Source organism: Tamandua tetradactyla, chromosome X, assembly GCF_023851605.1.
Source record: "Tamandua tetradactyla isolate mTamTet1 chromosome X, mTamTet1.pri, whole genome shotgun sequence".
Lineage (NCBI taxonomy): Eukaryota > Metazoa > Chordata > Mammalia > Pilosa > Myrmecophagidae > Tamandua > Tamandua tetradactyla.
This window is the reverse complement of record NC_135353.1, coordinates 96,026,971-96,045,029: the sequence shown is the minus strand read 5'-3', so window position 1 is coordinate 96,045,029 and position 18,059 is coordinate 96,026,971. Positions and strand designations below refer to the sequence as shown.

The window sequence follows — 18,059 nt, the reverse complement described above, 5'->3', positions numbered from 1 at the left end:
AGCCAGCAGTAACTAAATCAACTCCATCAGGTGCCAAATTCATTCTTCTCAAAGGTTGGTGAGCACAGTGAAGACTGAGCTATTCATTAAATCTATGTGCCATATCAAGATGTTACCATTTGGAATACATGCCATCACAATGTTTTAAACATCTTTTGAATATTAGTCATTCATATATGCTTATTTACCCAGTATCTTGGTTTTTGAAAAGATTTCACCTACAGGAGAATATTACAGAAACAAAATATAAATGCATATCTTTCTAAATGAAACTTTCATAGACTAGGTAGAAAAAAATTGTAAATGAATATACAATATGCGGGCAGAAAAAGCAGGAAAATGGCCATTCAAATGTATAATAAAAGACTAAAAATTTGCTATTTCCAGAAAACTGTGAAATGCCTCAACTAAAAGGAATGCATAATGAAATTCTAATCAAATACATATCAAAAATGTTAAAAGGTTATAAGCCTTAATAGGAAAAATAAAACAACATTTACTGGCCATTCCTGTTGAAATGAAAATTTTAAAGTAACAGGAAAGTGGCCACAAACCCACTTAAAGTACCAAACAGAGAGAAAATTAAAGTCCATTTTCACCTGTTATTATCATAAAATCCTGTGGAACTGCAGGCCAAATTGCTGGTGGCAGAAGCAGAATTCTTTATGAATTGTAGATGTCCTGTACATAAAAAAATTTTGCTGGAATGGCACTAGTTCTAAAGACCCTTCTGTTTTAGCCTACCTACTACACGTTTTCAATCTGAAATAGATAATGTCTCTTTCTGTAACCCTTTACACACCAAAATAAGAAAAGCAAGAAAGGGTACAAAAATGCAAAATTTCAACAGTAGTGGTAATTTTTTTTTTTTATCCGAAAGGGTCCTGCATTCTTTCCCCCTTCAGTGATTGACAAGTCTTTGTATTTAATTTGGAGGCAGAAAACCATGCAAGCAAAATCTGTCTCTGATGTGAGATCAGACATTTTCATTCAGTTCTACAAGCTTCTCCAAAAATGGAATTAATTTCATGAGTTCATTGACATTTTTATCCATAAACCAGATTTCTTTATGGATTCCATTATAAAGCTGATATACAAAGGCAAATTATCAATTATAATTTTTGAAAGAGCTTTTCCAAGGATATTTAAATCTTTTATATAGTTTCTTTGTACACGAACACAATGGTCACGGAAAAGCCAGTGCCTGACTAGTTGCTTTTTAGGGTCTAGTATGTTCAGTAACTTGTCTGCATATACTTTCTTAGAAGCAGTAAAAAGAATCATCTCATACATATGAGACACTCATTTCAGGAATTCCCCGAATGGTCTTAATCTTTCATATAAACCTGATATATGACATCTTGGAAAAGGAGTGTAAAAGTGCTGCATCTTCCAGTTCATTATGACATCACGGCACTTGTGTTTCATCTAGATCTAAAACGTGGAAGAATTCTGGTGTGCTTCTTGTTTTCAGTGGAAAAGCAGGTTTCCTACTTAGTTGCTCTTCTGTCTGTAGTAGAACAAGCTTTATGAAATAATAAGGTCAAATACTTCCCAGTCTTTCTCATAGGTGGCCTCTGCGTGGGCTGATTAATAACCACTATCTGGAGTCACTGGTGCTGTACGGGATGGGATATCATGATTAACTAGTTCTTCTAAGCCATTATTTATTGATGACTTAACTTGAACTGCTTGATTTGAGTAGGCTGCTCCATTAGTTGATGTGAGTGATGATTTTGTCAACCTGTTCCATTTCAAGTTGTTTTATGCGCTCTTTAGCTTCCACCGCTGTCCTGGGGAATCTGATCCATTTTTTTTGCTGGTGAAAAAAAGTTGAAGACAGGAGAAAATATGGTCCCTAACAATGTAGTGCTTGGAGGACTGCCGGAGAAAGGATTATTTTCTAATTTTCCTTTTTGTTTTACGTGTTGATTTGTCATTTCATAACTACCACCTTCTCTATATACTTGACTTTCTATCTTATTTGAGATATCTGTTTGTTGGGTTCTTCTTCCGTACTTGGTGTGGATTTGATCAAATTATTATCCGTGTCATGTTGAATTCTAGTTAAAGGATATTCTCACTCTTCTTTGGGCGTGTTTCCTTTAATGAACTTTTTAACTGAAGCCAATACGCCGATTTCATTCTTTAGTGGTTTTTCTCCTACTGAAGGCAGGCTATCATCCCTTTCTGAATATTTCCTCTTTGTTCTGGTAGTACATTGTGTTTGGATTTGATTCTACTGCTGAGAAGCTTTCCTTGTTCCTAGCCTCCTCTTTTATGGGTGCCACATGTAAAACTAACTGTGATGACAGGGAAATACCCACTGCTCTAATGATAGCCCCAACTGCGCAATGTGTGTTGTCTTTCCCACTTAGCTGGTAAGAGCAAGTAGCTCCTTCAGCTAGTTGCCATTTCTGGCATATGCTCCTTACTCTTTCTTAACTCATAACAAAGGCTTCAGTGGGAATCTGTCTTTAGTGGGACTCTCATAAACAATCTGCACCAGTTTCTGATATTTCCTGGGGGTTTCCATAGAAAGCCTGTCTCTTCTCTGGCACCTTCCAGGGGCTTTTGCTGAGTGTCCAGAACCATCCTCCCGCCCCTATTCCTGTCTACTTGCAGTCCCCTCACATAGAGCTCACTTCTTAGGAACCATAACTTTAGGGAGAACCAGTACAGAACAGGGAGAAGGGAGACCTGGGGCCCCCAATGCCTCTTCAACTCTTTGGCGAATCTCTTGATGTCTCTGGGTGTATAGTTATGTGCAAATTTGACATACCTGGGGATAAGAAGGTAGAGATGTGTATCTTTTTCCACATTATCAAGTGTTCTTTCTTTTTCCAAAAAAAAGTAAGGTTTACTTAAATATTCCATTAATAAAATTAAACATCAGTAATTTTAAACAAAACATCTTTAACATACTATGAACTCAAATAATCAAGCTGAAAGGGATTTTCAATGGTCTTTGGCATCATATAGTCACATTGGTTTTTTTAAGTGGTCTTTTGATGTCCTTCCTTGGTCAAATTTCTGCTCCCTCTAATACTTCCTCTGATCTATGACACAGTGCCCAGGAATGTGATTCTTAAATCACTTGGGCTGGTATTCTTGGGCTCTTTAAATGTAAAATCAAAACTTAAGTGAAAAAGAAATCCCTTTCAGCTACTGTTACGGTAGAGTGTCAGTAGGTGCTAGATGGCCTAGGGCATCCAGGAAGCCAAGATGGGCTCTAATCCTTACCTTTGAGGACCCTACAGACCTCTACTCTGACTTCTATCTGTAACTGACTCCTCACTCTGATCTTAATCAAGTCTTTCCCCTGCCTGCTGTCAAGTCTAGACATTGAGGTGTATCCTAGGGAAGGGACCCTGAGGCAGTGGGTCTACCAACACGGGGGAGGGGGGCGGGCTAGGTTGAAGGCAGGGCAGTTGGCAGACAAGAATGCAGACTAGTAGTAGCCTCCAGTGGAAGCAGCTTTGCAGAGAGGGCTGCACTCATGCCAGTATCTGGGATTCAGAAAAGAGGAAACACTAAAGGGTGAAGTTTGGATCTTCTGCTGAGGTTCTGGTTCATTGAAAGTTTGGAGCTCTGCTATTTAGAGCTGTACAACTGCAGGAAAGTGGCTTTTCCCCTACATTCTCAGTTTTCTCATAGATCAAGCAGGTACACTAATACCCATTAGCACTGTTATGTAGAGTAATGCAGATTAGGTATATAAAAGGTCTAGCATACTATGTTATTCACTTTGGGATCTCAACAAATGTTATTTCATAAACTTCCTTTATCCTGGTCCCAGTGGTCACACCCACTGTTGAAAGAAAACAGTTCCATCTGATCCTCGACTCAACTCTTACTTCATCTCCTTGGCCATTTTTCTCTATTTTGCTCAGTGTTCTCCAGACACATATGACTTAGAGGACAGAAAAAGGAAGGATAAGGGGTATCCGGAGCATAAAAGTGTACCTTCAGGGTACCTGGGAAGGCTACTGAAATTGAATGGCTTTCATGAACCTTTCATAACAGAGGTGGTATGAGCATTTTAGCCCATGACAGAGCAAGTACTAGAAGTTCAAGGCTATGGAAAGAAAGCCGAGGCTCAATGTGGGTATAGCTTCATTATTTCAGGCAGAAGTTCTCTGGTCCCTGTCCTTGTCTGTTCTTCCTCCCTAGAGACTCAAAGCCCCAGCTGGGCCTGTAGATCTGGAGAGAGAAGCTGCAGCTGGACAGAGAAGGGGGTAAGTAGAAGATAAATGTAGAGTTTTGTGGCAGCCATGAGTATTCCCCATGCAGAACTCCAGGGAGCATAATTGACCAAGGGCCTTAGCTGCTGTGCCCTGAAATCCATCCAAGGCCATAACTCCTATACAGCAGTGATACTAAGGTAGGCCTGTTCCTGGGAGATATGGAACTCCTCTGACTACTGCTCTTGGCTTCCACATTCCCTGAAGGCCTTGCCAAACATTGCTTGGAGTGCAAGCAGGCTAGGCCACTTTTACCCACCCTTCCGTCCCTCTCTTCTTCAATCAGACTTAAATCTCAGTCTCATACCTTTCGTAGCCTTCCCAGGCTCCCTCCCTATTTTCTCTCCTTTGTCTTAATAAATCCTTGCACATTTAATCCCATTTTACGTCTGCTTCTGAAGGCCCCAGACTAACATAAGTTCAACTAATGTGAAATTAAATGTATTGTCCTGGATTCTGGACCTGTACACAGGGTTCTGTGTAGTAAGAAACCATGGCCCACTATTAGAAAACAGTTTTGCATGCTAGGAAATTAGAAAATTAGTTGGCAGGTTTCTAAACATTGAAGAAAATTCCTGGGCTTTAGAGGGATTTTGTCAGTGATCCAAATATTTTGCTCTGCCTTACTCCGAATCAATATGTCAGAGAAGTTTCTTTTTTTAATGATCCAACACAGTGTCATATGCCTTATTATGGAGGAATATCTCTTTCTTTAGTCTAACTATAGTACTGCCTGAGAAACACACATTTCCTCTTGTTCTCCATTTTGGACCTGGAGTCAGGGAAATCTAGCTCCAGATTTGCCACAGACAAACTGTGTCACCTTGGATAAGTCCCTACCCTCTCTATGACCTTCCTTTTCTAAGCTTCAGCTATTATTTTCTGTGACTAACAGTTTTTCTCTGTTTCCTTAAGTCTTTTCTTAACAAAATTGTGGTGTTCAAGTTCTTCTAAAGGACAGAAGTGTGTTGGAAAAGGAGTGTATATGTGTGTGTGAGAGAGAGAGCACGAGCAAGTGAAACATCTCAGTAGAGCTTGTTTCCAGCTTTGCTTGGCGTTTCCCCACAGGCAGTGCTAGGCAACACACATGGTGACCTACTTTTGCTAGAAGGCTCTTCTTGGTGTTACAGTTTTCTTTAACTTATTTCTTAGCCTAAGATGGGTCTTCCACTAAACAGCAGATATAGTTATAGAGAGCAAAGGATCTGTGGCAAGTAATTACCAAATTGAAGAAATTATAAAGCTGAAATGCATTCTACCTTTAGCTACTTTGATGTCAGAAACCACTCCAGAGATTTGAAATTTAATCACTTCCAATACCTTCTAGGAGGGATTCAGGTTTAATCCTATTTCCACCTCCATCTGGAGAAGTCAAGATGTTTTGTTCCAAGCTCTCTTCCCTGCAGTGGTCCTCACTCTCCCCTACCTCAATGGAGTGCCTCCTACTGAGCCCTTCAGCTCATGCCAGGTCAGCTTAATAGCTGACCCTCCCCCTGAACTTGCTCTTCCTGCCTTCTCTTCCCCCTAGAGGCGGAAGCCCCACCTCTGTTGACTGAGTGTCTTTGAAGAGGGGCTGCACTGCCCCTCTGAGTTTGGGTGGAGCCCCTTACAGTTATCCAGAGAACCATAGGGAGTCAAGGTTGTTTTTGCTTCCTAGTTCACAGACTCTTTTGGACGTTTGAGATTCTCTTCATTTGAGGTGGGTCTGAGATCTTGTTTAATTGGTAGCCTTCATAACTTTTGATCCTGTGTTTTTCTTGGTAGTGTTGGCTCAGCATGTCACAACTTCTCTACTTATCCTGCTGCAGATCCATGGAAAATGGGGTTTTCCAGAAAGGAGGTGGAATGTTTATAGGGCCTGGAAGTTCATGACCAAACAGAAACAGAACCAGGGGGTGGGAGGTGGGAGTAGTAGTGCTTAGGACTAGTGTGGCAGGAATTCATTAGGGATTCAAAACACTTGTGAAGAAAGTGAAGAGAAAATCCTATCAAAATAAAAGCCCTTCAGAAACATCTATAGTCCCAGCAAGAGAATCTGGTCTGGACTTGAAAAATCTTGGACCACTAACTTCTGTTTCTATCTTGTGTGACCATGTGCAGTTCCATTCACCTAGTCATGCTTCAATTTTCTTGCATATAAAATGAGGAAGCTGAACTCTATAATCTTTAGAACAGATAGGGAGACCTGAGAATGAGAAAATCTGCACACTTCTAGAAATTATTCAGAGCCCTTCTAGGGACTTTTGCCAGGGGAAGAGGAGAGTAAATAAGAAAAAAAAAATACAAGTGAAGTTTTTAGTACCATGACAAACACCTCCATTACACCAGAGCAGCTCTACTTTTATATGATTTATACAATGCACTTCTATGTAAGATGGCAATTGAAGAGGGAAAGGGATTCCATGGATTTAGAAAGGTTTTTAATTTTCCAACCCTTAATTGCAAATGGGTCTGGAGAAGAAAGACATCATGTAGCTTTAGTAGTTCAATAATGGTGGCAGAAAAAGAGAAAAATGTTGGAAATAGATATGAATTTAGCCTAATAACATCTACTAAGATTAATATTTTTTCTCTAAATCGAGCACTTTTTAAAAAGTTTTATTAAAGTATAATTTATATACAATAAACTGCACATACTTAAAGTTTATGACTTTGTAAATTTTAACAAATATATACACCTAAGAAATCATTTCAATGATCTAGATAATAGACATATCTAACATCCCCAAATGCTTCTTCATGTCCCTTACTCCGCCACTGATTTGATTTCCATCACCATAGATTTCGTATTTTTTAAAAATTTTATATAACTGCAACTTACAGTATGTACTATTTTGTATGGATTCTTTTGTCTGTTTTTTTTTCACTCAGCATAATTATTTTGAGATTCAAAATAATGTATGCATTAATATTTTTCCTTTTTTATTGCTGAGTGCTATTTCACTGTATGGCTATACCACAGTTTGTTTACCATTCCTCTGTTGATAGGCATTTGGATTGTCTTCAGTTTTTTGCTATTACAAGTAAAAGTGCTATGAACATCTGTGTGGAAGTCATTTATAAGTCCTTTTAAATATAGTTGATAACTTCCATTTTCAAACTGTTCTTAGCAGAAACTGACTTGGCAAATGTTGTATTTGTGTTTTTCTTTTGTACTCAAAGCCATTTTTGGCTGTTTTTGTTGATGCTGTTTTACGTCCTTTTGATGTTATTGCATGTTGTTAATCCTACAATAGTACCTTCCCTCACATGGGGAAGAGATTTCTGAAGACCCATGTAGGAAAAATCTCTACTAGAAAACGTTAGACTTTATGAATACAAAGTTGTATTGGGAGGAACTGAGAAGTAAAATCCCTCATAAAATTTTTTATTTACAAAAATAAACCAATGGATATAATACTAAATAATGACTATTTTTTTTTGAAAAACTCCACTAGCCTACAGTAAGGCCAGAGTCTTCACCCAGCTAGGAGAGACTAGAAGTCCATAAGTAGGACAGGGGACACGGTCCTAAGACAATTGGTTTCGGACCTATTTCTCCACTATTGAGCCAGGGAATATGGTAACAAAGAGGAATCTGGCCTTCAGGGCTGGGCTGGCCTATGGCCAAAAAACAGCTGGTGTTTTCAGGAAATTGATTCAGGGAGAGATTTCATGGTGTGAAAATTGTTAACCGAATGGGATGTAATATCCATCTTATGTCTTCCTTACAGGCCTTTCCAAGGAAATGGACATACATTTATTTCATTCTTATTGTATTTTATTTTTCCTTGATAAAATTTAAATGGCCCCATGGGGCTATTTCAAAATCTAAAGTGACTTTACAGGCCATGAAGAGAGTATGAATTGAGTATATTTAGCCACAGTGTAGATGCAGAGGCAGTCTGCATCAAGGAATCCAAGCACTCTGGAGACCCTGGACGTGTCCTTGAGAATGACTCTTTGCAGAGAAAGGCAGGAGTAGGAACCTTCAAAAAGCATCGCTCTATCAGCTGCTGAAACTTCACAGGTCCTTTCTGCCCTTTTTCACCCTTTGGACTCTTCCCTTGGTTCTTCAGGCCACCCTGACTGGCGTGATCAGATTGAACTAGGCTGCATTGCCACGGAAGCTGAGGGTGGTGCTCAGCCCATTATAAAAGGGGGCGACATTGTTTGTGCACCAGAGTGTTCCCCACTGGCAGGGAGGAAAGAGCTGGAGAGAGATAAAGGTCTAGTGGGGAGCACGCTGCAGTTTTCTTCCCAACCGTCATTTGGGGCAACAATTCCAGGGAGGTGGGCTGTATTGTTCTTTGCTTGTTGGGGATCTCTGGACCAGGAACAAAGTAGTCAGAGGCTGTGTTAAGGGGAAGGATAAATATAGGGAGGGGACAGGAGAGGAGGTGGTAGAGGATATAGGGAGCAGGAGCCCCTGGGACTGCTCAGGCAGGCTGACTGATCTCTTAACAAACATTAGAACTTCCCCTCTCCGGCCCTCCCAGTCCCTGGAGAATGCAAACTGTTTTGCTCTCCTAGACCAGGAAGAACATGACGTCTTTATCTGGTGGCAAGGTTTGGTCATTACGACCTCCAAAGAGACAGAGAATTGAACGAGGAGAAACACACACCCAACAGGCAATGCCATTCTTGGGAGAAGCTTGTGAAGAAGGGGACAGACTCTATTCCAGGCCCCCAGTGTTTCAAGAGCTCAAATGAGCAGTGGATTAGACTCCACACTCCCCCAGGAATTTTTTAAAGTCCTGGTGCTTGTGGCTGGTGTGAATTTTTTGCTTTCATTGCCTTAATGAAGTTTTGCTAGAACTAGCTCTTATAAAACTATGAAAATGAAACAGCTTCTCCGGCTATAGCATCCTATGCCTACTTCCCTGACTCCCTACTTGCCATTCTCTCTCACTGGGATGTATTTTTATTTGGGATCTTTTGAAGATTCATGCTTCTTCCAGGGATCTCATTCTCTGTGCCTTTTCTTGCCATGGAGAAGTTGCCTCATTGTACCTGGCAAAAATAAAATTGCCCTTCCCTGAATTACTTTACCATGCTCCACCCAAGCCCCAGCAACATTGAGTCCCAGTTCAATGGCATTAAGAACACAGTAAAACACCCACCTGATAAGAGAGATATGGGAATTCTGGAATCTGTGATTTGGGTTAAGACAATGATGTTACCTGATCTAAGTTAGGGTTGCCATGGGTTTAGCATAGTCCAGAAGCCCATGATTTTGTCACAATACTAGATCCTTAGTCATGTGGTCACAGAAAGGTTTTAGACTTCTTAGCACAGTTTCTGGATTTTTGGCCCCGTTCTGCCAACTAGTATCATTTTATGGCCATGGAACCAATTGAGTCAGACATTTTCCTGACAAAACAGATGAGTTGCATTCAATTAAACATTTTTTTTTTTTCTGAACACCTACCTTATTGTGGAGAAATAGGCAATCCTTGAGCGGACTGGAGTAAAGGAGAAAGGGTTCTGACTAGTGGTTTAGAGACCTAGGCTCCAACTCTGACTGGACCACTCTCGCCTGTATGACTTCAGACAAGTAACTTCTCCTCCTTGGTTCTCAGCTTTCTCAAGGACAAAAGTCCATCAACAGTTCCCAAATTTTCACCGTTTAAAGTATTTCCCTCTTGGACCATGAATTTCACAAGATTTTGTTTACTAATAAATACATTGATTACATGATAATTCATATCCTCATCATATTAGCCAAAGGCATAACTACCCACAAAAATTCTTTCCAGCAGTTCTACTCTTCTATTTATCTATCTATCTATCTGTCTATCTATCCTTCCATCCATCCATCCATCCATCCATCCATCCATCCATCCATCCATCCATCCATCCATCCATGTATGTATGTATGTATGTATGTATGTATGTATGTATCTATCTATCTATCTATCTATCTATCTATCTATCTATCTATCTATCTATCTGTCTGTCTGTCTGTCTATCTTTTGCCCCGAAAGTCCTTTTGTTTGCAGTGCTCCTCAGTGGCTTGTGTTCCACCCCAGATCTCTGTGGTCTTGGATTCCTGTACCTGGAGATGCATGGGGTTATAACTCACTGCTAGAAGTTGCTCCATAGTCTCTGTCTATGATGCGAGGAGCCTGGACTGCTACCTCTGGGGGCCACCCCAGGCTGCATATATCTGGTTGTGGGGGAGGGGAATAGACCATCAAGTCTAGGATGGAAATTTCCTACCTAATATTTTTTCTTTTTCTTTGATTCAGCATTTGTGGTGTCCTTTCCCAGTTTCTCATCCTCCAGAGTTCTAAGCACATGGGATTTGTCCTTTTATTTGCTAAATCTCTGGGGAACTCTTTTCAAGGGATGTCTTATGTCACCATTTGATTACATTACCTAAATGACTTCAGTCATTTTAATTGCTGATTAAATACCATCGTATGGATGTACCATATTTTGTTTATCTGTTAATCAACTGGTGGATATTTTGGTTGTTAACCCTTTTTTACTATTATTAATGAACATTTGTGTAGAAGGTTTTTTATTTTGTAGACATATGTTTTCCATTCTCTTGATTATATTTCTAGGAGAATTGCCAGTCAGATGTAACTCTATGTTTAAAAATTTGAAGAAGTTTCAAGCTGCTTTCCAAAGTGGGTGCACCTTTTTATATTCCCACAAGTAACATACAAGGGCTCTACTTTCTCCACATCCTTGACAACATATTTTCTTTTTATAATTATAGCTACACAAGTGAGTGTAAAATGGTACCTTGTGGTTTTGATCTGATTTTCCCTAATGACTAACAGTGTTGAGCATCTTTTTATGTGCTTGTTCAGCATTCATATATCTTCTTTGGCGAAATGTCTATTCAAGTCCTTTGGCTATTAAATTGTTTTTGTCTTTTTGTGGTTGAATTTTAGGAGTTCTTCTTTATATGTTCTGGATACTAGACTCACATCAGATGTGTCATTTGTAAGAATGTTATCCCATTATTTGGATTCTTTCCATTTTCTTGATGGTCTTTTGAAGAACAAAATGTTTTAACTTTGATGAAGACCAATTTATCTACTTTTTTTCTTTTGTTGCTTGTGATTTTTGTTGTTATATCTAAAAAAAATTGCTTAATCTAAGGTGGAAAACATTTATGTTTTCTTTTATAGATTTAACTCTTACATTTAAGTCTATGCTCCATTTTTAGTAAATTTTTTTAAATAGTGTGAGGTAGGGATCCAATTTATTTTTGTTGCATGTGGATAGCCAGTTGTTCTTGTACTGTATGCTGGAAAGACTATTTTTCCATATTGAATTGCCCAGGTAACTTTATCATCAATCAATTTACAGTAAATGTACATGTTCTGGATTCTCAATTCTATTTCATTATTTTACAGGTCTATCCTTATGCCAGGCCCACATTTTCTTGATTACTGTAGCTTTGTAGTAAACTTGAAATTGAAACATGCGAATGCTGCCACTTTATTCTTTTTCAAGATTGTTTTGGCTATCTGGGTCCCTTGTATCCGCAGACGAATTTTAGGATCAGGTTGTCAGTTTCTGAAAAAATATATCTGGGATTTTGATAGGGATTGTGTTAAATCTGTACACAAATTTGAAGAAATTGGCAACATAATAATATTAGGTTTCCTAATGCATAAATATGGGATGTTTTTTCTATTTATTTAGCTTTTCCTTAATTTCTTTCAAAATATTTTGTAGTTTTTGGAGTATAAGTTTTATAGCTCTTTCGTTAAACTTATTCCTTAGTGTTTTGTTCTTTTTTGAAGCTATTGTAAATGGAATTTCTTTAATTTCATTGTCATATTTTAAATTTCAGGTATAAAAAATTGTGCTTTTATCTTGTATCTTGCAACTTTATTGAGCCAATTTAGTAGCAGTGTTAGTTCTTTGTATATTCCTTAGGATTTTATATATACAAGATCACATCATCTGTAAATGGAAGTTGTTTTACTTCTTCCTTTCTAATCTTTATGCCTTTTACTAGTAGTTCTTCCTCTGCCACCGTTGCCCCTTCTTCTCCTCCTCCCCCTCCTCCTTCCTTCTTCTTTTTGCCTATTAAAGCTCTGGTGGAATCTCTAGTACAATATTAAGTAGTCATGATGACAGCAGACATCCTTGTCTTGTTTCTGGTCTTAGGTGTAAAGCAATCAGTTTTTCATCAATAGTTATGTTTTTAGACTTGAATGTTTCATAGATGGCCTTTATTAGGTTAATAAAGTTGCTTCTACTCCAAGTTTATTGAGTGTTTATATCATGAAAGGATGTTGCCTTTTGTCAAATGCTTTTTCTGTATTCTTTTGAGATGATCATGTGTGTTTTGTCTTTTATTCTGTTGATATGATATAATAATTTTTTTTTATTTTAAGTAAGCTTCCATTCCTGGTATAAACCCCACTTGATCATGGTATAAATATGCATATTTATAACAGTTGCATTGTCTTTGAAATCTAACATCTACAGTTTCTATTGCTTACTTGCTTTTTCTTGTGTATGAGTCACAATTTCCTGTTTCTTTGCCTGTCCCATAATATTATTTTTGTTAACAACTTGACTTTTTCCAGCACATGAAAAGATGCTCAACACCACAAGCTCTTAGAGAAATGCAAATCAAAACCATGAGATATCATTTCACACTCACTAGAATGGCTAATATTTAAAGAAAACAGAAAATTAAAGTTTTGGAGAGGATATGAAGAAATAGGAGCACTCATTCATTGCTTATGGAAATGCAAAATGGTCAGCCACTGTGGAAGACAGTTTAGCAGATCCTCAGAAAGCTAAGTATAGAATTAACATATGGCCTGGAAATCTTTCTACTATTTATATACTAAAAAGAATTGAAAGCAGGTACTTGAACTGATATTTGAACACCAATGTTCATAGTTGCATTATTCACAATTGCCAAAATATTGAATAGTGTCCATCACCTGATGAATGGAAATAAACAAAATGTGGAATATACATGTAATGTAATATTATTCAGCATTAAAAAAGAATGAAGTCCTGGTTCATGCAACATCATGGATGAACCTTGAAGATATTATGTTGAGTGAAATATGCCAGACACAAAAGGACAAATATTGTATGATGTCGCTGATATGAAATTATTAGAATAAACAAACTCATGGGATAGGAATTTATAATATAGGTTACCAGAGGCTGGATTAGGAGTAGATAATGGGCAGTTCATGCTAAATTTGTACAGAATTTCAATTTAAGTTGATTGTAAAGTTTTGTAAGTGGATGGTGGTGATGGTAACACATTATTGTGAGTGCAATTAACAACATTGAATTAAATATGTGAATGTAGTTAAAAGGGGAAATTTAGGTCATATATATGTTGCTGGAATAAAAATTAAAAGATAAAATGTAGGACTGTATAACTAGACATTATTGTAAACAATGGACTAAAATTAATAGTATATGTATAAAAGTGTTCTTTCATGAATTATAACAAATGTGTGACACTAATACAAAATATTAATAATAGTGCGGTATATGGGAAAAATTCACCTGACATAGACTATGGACTATAATTAACAGTACAATTTTAATATTCTTTCATCAATTGTAACAAAGGTGCCTTTTTCAAATTGTCAACAATAGGGGGATATATGGGAACACTATCTTTTTAGATGATTTTTCTGTAAACCTCAACTTCTCCAATTAAACACTAATTTAAAAACTGACTTTTCCTTTGGATACTGAAGCTGACTTGTTGGACTAGTTGAGTGAAACCTATTTCCCTTCAGTGTACAGCCTCTGATGTTGTTCCTCAGAGGTCTTAGCCTTAGATATGTGCACAGCCTCTCTACCATCAGTGATCACTATGGTTTTAGCCACAATGATGGCTCTCTTTGACTCTCTCTTTCCTGAAATGCCTATTAAGTTTCTGACTGATTTATACCTAGTGGTATCACATCCAGTTGTTGGCAACCACTAATTGCTTCCTAGTTACTCTAGCATATCAAGAATTCCCAGGGGAATAAATTGTTTCACAGCCTGACCCAATTAAAGTTGGGACCCACTACAGGGGCAGGGTGATGCCAGTCTTTGAGGCCTGCTCTGACCCTAGAAGTGTTATTCTTAGTACTTTCTCTACTTTTTTTCTATTAAACCCTTGCTGGAGTACTATTCTGCACTTTCTAATAGAATCATGGTCAATTAGTCTCTGCTTAATTGCTTACCACTAAGATCTTCATTGTTTCTGACTGTGCCTTAGCATGAATTTCTCCAAGTTCTTTTCCAAATAAATCAGTCTTTTTACAAAGACCTAAGGAGCTCTCCAATCTTAAGGCCTGTTTCCTCTCCTGGGGAGAACCTCTGCTCCACTGCACTGGAGCTGGTTGTGGGAAGAGTAGCCTGCTTCTCCATGTGTGGCATCCGTTCTTTACAAGAAAGGTGTTAGGTGGGATGGGTAGCCCATGCTTTTCTTGACTTGTACTTCCTAGCATGGAACCTCCATACTAACAGTCAACTTGGACAGAGGTTATTCAAGACATAATATTTGAGGCATGCTGTGCCTGGACAAGAGATCCCACCTTAGAGTGGTGGCTGGGTGGAGGAACAGAACCCAGTACTCTCAATCCCACTTGCTGAAAGGTGATCAAAGACACATTCAGCTGAGCAGGAGTTGGCAAAAAGCCCCTGTGAAGGTGACTCCAGGTCCCTAGGGCAAGCTTTTAGCTCCCTGCCTTGCTGACCACTGAGCTTCTGCAACATAGACGTGGAGGAAAATAAAGGATGCCAGCAGCCTACCTCTCCTAGGGCCAAACTTAGCCCTAGACTGGGAGCTAGAGGAAGAGAAAATTCTGTGTTCTTGGTCACTTCAACCCAGAACAGAGCATCCATCGCACTGAACCTGGGATGGATGGGTGGGTGGGAGATGGGAACAAGTTATTATTCAAATGCCACAAACTTTTTCTGATCTTACCATTATTTAGCCTCTAGAACAAGTTCAATGATTTTAAATGGTTGATTGTCTATCTATCTATAATCTATCTATCTACTATTCACCAATTATGGTCTTGTCTCTGGGGAATGGGTCCACAGGGCTCTTTGCATCACCATTCCAGAAGACCTGAAGCCATTTCTGTTAAATTTACAAACTTCCCCACATAGACTTCTCACTCTCCTCTACTTTTCCATAGTGCTTGTATGTCTTCAGTCACAGTGTTTATTGCACCAAACGTAATTATTTGTGTATCTTCACTGACTTCTACTCCTGGTTGTAAACTTAAGACAAGTACTGACATCTGTTAAACTCAGTATAACTCCTATTGCTTCGCACATAGTAAAAGTGCTCTGTAAATATTTCATGAATGAGCAACCTGGATCAGAGGTTTCTAGAAGCTGGGCTTCTTAAGGTGATTCCAAGCTGAGCTGTCCTATGCAGACAGAGACTCTGTCTGGTTGCTGTGAGGTCTATCACTGAGTGACCCCAGGCAATCTTCTGCCTCTGTCTCTGAGGAAACTGCTCTGTTGGGGCACATGGAGAGGCTCAGTGAGCAGCAAGATAAGGAGCTAAAGGCTTGATCCGGGGAGTTGGAGTCACCCCCCCCCCCAAGGGGGCTTCCCTGACAACTATGGCTAAGCTATGTGTGCTCTTGATCATAATTGGTGCCTGTGTGGGATAGGTAGGCTGCTTTCTGGGCTGAGCACCACAAAGATTGGCCAGACACAAGAGCAAGGAGCAGTTCTTCTCAGAAAGCAGGAGCTGAGGCTCAGAGAACTTCAGGATGAAACAGTTTCCCAAAAGGAAGAAGCTCCACTGCCTTCCTTTTCTTGCCCATCCAGTCCTGCTTAAAACATAAACTTCACCAGTGGTAAGAGGACCTACACAGTAAACTTGCAGTGGATCAAAGGCTCTCTGCCTGAGGGGCAGTGAGAGAAGCCTGGACTCAGGGACAGATGTTGGGCCCTGGACTCTGAAAATTTGTCAATCCCTGTGGCTTACCCTTTAAGGAAACTAAAGACCAGGTGGGAGGTGGGTGATCAGAGGGCCCCAAGTGTTGGTGAGGAGCTCTGGAAGCCTGTCTGATAAGAGCTCCCTGGAGGTAAGGAGATGGGGCTCAGAGAAGAGGAAAAGACTAGATGGCTACAGGCCTCCACAGCAAAGCAGATTGGACTACCTCCCTTGGCCCTGGGGAAGGAGCCACAGGGAGACTGACCTGGGTTCCATATGACACAGCACTTTCTAAGGGAAAGGCACAGCAAAGCCTGCCTTAGGAAGGGCAGAAGGTAAAGGCAGAGGGGCCTTTGGCATTTGGTGAGAAATTGGACCCCAGAACCCTTGGAGACCTGTCGACCAGAAAATACTGCGATCCTCTTGTCTTTGGAGGAAAAACCCTGTCCAGTCCTGCCTACCCTGGTCAGATGGTTCAGACTGCAAGCTTTTCCTGTGGTTTCAAAAACATGTGGTATTAGCATTCATTCTAATAAGCATATTAATTGTTGGTAGCACTGTGATGCTCTTTATACTGAGGACCTAGTGAACAGCTTGCCCCTCCCTCGATCTCCCAGGGTTCAGCTCCCAGCTTCCCAGCTGTGCCTCAATTTCTTTTCACACACACACCCAACTGGCATCCCCTAGTCAAGCCTAGAGGCTGGGATGAGCATCTGCATCTGCATTCCACCTTTTCTCCCTCCCCCTTGCAGTGAGCTCAGGAAATGGTTTTAATCCGCTGAGCTCCAGTTGCTTAGTTACAGAAGCTCCTGCTCCTAGCAACCAGGAACTACAAAGATGCTGCAGAAAAAGGCGGGGCTGTCTTGGTCCTCCTCTTACCCAGCTCCTGATTGCTGGCCTCCCTGATTTTTTCTCATAGAGCACACACACTCTTTCTCTCTCAGTTGCCAGACGTTTAAAGGTTGATCTCTGGGGCAGCTACCCCTAATCCTACCTGTATCCATCTCATCTGAAGCTCACCTCCCAGGCTAGTGTGAAGTCACTCATGACCATGGCAGTCTGGCTCTAGAATAATCCATCAGTAAAGAAGGAAAGAAGTCACAGGCTGTTTGTGTTCCTCCAGTCTGACATGGTGGGTAGGTGAGAGCAGCCCTGGCCTGGTGGTGGGGTGGGTGTATGTGTTATACTCTCAGCCTACCCGAACCTCCAGAAGAAAGGTGAGGGACCATACAGGATAAATTTCTCCTTGTGGAGATCAGGAAATTGAAGGACAGACCCCAACTTAGGTCCACACAGCCTTTCAGGGATAGCTGAGTCTGAACCAAAGCCAGGAAACAGGGATCCCCAACACAGTCAGCATTTATGAGACTGCCAGGTCACTGTGCAGTGCAAGGGGCTTCATTATCCCCTCCTCACAGGACAGCAAGGACAGGTTTCTACATCACTGAAGAAGAAGCCCCCTCTGTGTGTCTGCCTTCTACCTTTTGGGATGAACCCAGCTCAGGATGATTATCAGTATAGATTTTCCATTTGATGAGGATTTCATTTCAAAAAATTCCTGGAATTTTTTCCTGTAATTCTAACTCTATGTATGGGTGCTATTTGACATCTTAATCACAGATCTCACTCCAAAGTTTTTCACAGGAGGTGTGTGCATTCCTCCTACCCTCCCCTATGAGGTCAGGCTCTGACAATGAAGCTGCCCACCAAGAGAAAGCCACAGAATGTGGGGCCTGTGCAAAACCAGCATCCAACCAGATACCCCCACCTCTCATGCTCTCCTTCTGAACAAGATCCTGAGGAAGGACAAGCCTTCCCCTGGTCAGCTTCTTTATACTTTCTGTACCCTCTTGCTTTTCTCTCTCTCTACCTCCCTTTCTTCCTCCAAAAAAAAAGGGGGGGGGTGATTTCTGGCCTCTATCTGCCAT

The 18,059-nt window shown here is 40.1% G+C and overlaps 1 protein-coding gene and 1 pseudogene across 3 annotated transcripts in view; one reads left to right on the top strand and one right to left on the bottom strand.

Annotated features, from left to right (window-relative positions):
• The window catches only part of SLC16A2 (solute carrier family 16 member 2), a 133,016-nt gene that overhangs the window by 34,058 nt on the left and 80,899 nt on the right, over positions 1-18,059 (top strand). The window lies entirely within an intron of this gene.
• Positions 926-17,184, bottom strand: LOC143670970 (CTD small phosphatase-like protein 2 pseudogene; annotated as a pseudogene).